Source organism: Elephantulus edwardii, unplaced genomic scaffold (genome assembly GCF_000299155.1).
Source record: "Elephantulus edwardii isolate Elephantulus edwardi_28Jun2011 unplaced genomic scaffold, EleEdw1.0 scaffold00047, whole genome shotgun sequence".
Classification (NCBI taxonomy): domain Eukaryota; kingdom Metazoa; phylum Chordata; class Mammalia; order Macroscelidea; family Macroscelididae; genus Elephantulus; species Elephantulus edwardii.
In genome coordinates this window covers 13,541,612-13,542,782 of record NW_006399797.1, presented here as the reverse complement: position 1 = coordinate 13,542,782, position 1,171 = coordinate 13,541,612, and positions in this window count along the sequence as shown.

Sequence of the window (1,171 nt, the reverse complement as noted above, 5' to 3'; positions counted from 1 at the left end):
AATGACTAAGGAGGCTAGAAGGAAAATTGATGCCTTTGAGCTGTGGTGCTGGAGAAGAGTATTGAGGGTACCATGGACTGCTAGGAAAACAGATTCATCCTGGAGAGGGTTAAACCGGATGGCTCCTTGGAGGCAAGGATTCTAAGGCTCCGTCTAAAATACTTTGGACATGTTGCAAGGAGGGATAGGAGAGGGACATCATGCTTGGTAGGATGGAGGGACAGCACAGAAGGGGAAGGCCCCCTATGAATTGGATTGATTCAGTGACTGGGGTAATTGGGATGAGTGTGTTGGAGACAGTGCAATTGGCACAGGACAGAGCAGAGTTTAGGGCTGTTGTACATAGGGTCGCTATGAGTCGCAAGCGACTCGATGGCACATACCAACAACAGTTTCAGGATTGTAGCACACCTTCTTTAGGCCACCAGAGTATCTGAGAGCTAAACAATAAATAAGGACAATAGAAGAATTGATGCCTTTGAGTTGCAGTGTTGGAGAAAAGTACTACTGAGTATCCCATAGAATACCAAAGGGACAAAACAGGTAAGTCTGGGAAAAGGTATAGCCAGAGTGCTCCATAGAGGTAAGGATGTTAAAGCTTTTTCTCTCATACTTCGGACATGTTGCTATGTGTATTGTGTATCACAGAGTTGGAACCAATCCTTAGCTGACCCTCCAGCGGGTTTTCATAGGAAGTTATTCACATAGGAGGAGATGGCTTATCCTTCTCCCGTGGAGCAGCTGGTGGCCCTCAAACCCTGTGCCTTCAGGACTGCATCACAGTTTCATGCCACTAGGCCACCAGAGCTAGGAAAGGCTATTCTTTGGAAAAAGACACCATACTTGGAACAGTGGAGCAAAAGAGAGGAAGGCCTTCATTGAGATGGATTGGCATGGTTACTACAGCAATGGTCGCAAGTGTACCCAAAATGGTGAAGATGCAACAGGATAGGAGAAAATTCAGATCTACTGTTCATAGGGCCACTATTAGTCATACTTGGCTCAAGAGCACCTAGGAACAACCACAAGGAGTCCTGGTAGTGCAGTGATTAACTGGTGAGCTGCTAACAGAAAGATCAGAGGTTCAAATCCATCAGATGTTAATGAAGAAAGACAGAGTCATCTGCTTCTGGTAAGATTACAGCCTGGAAAACTCTACAGGAAGTTCTGC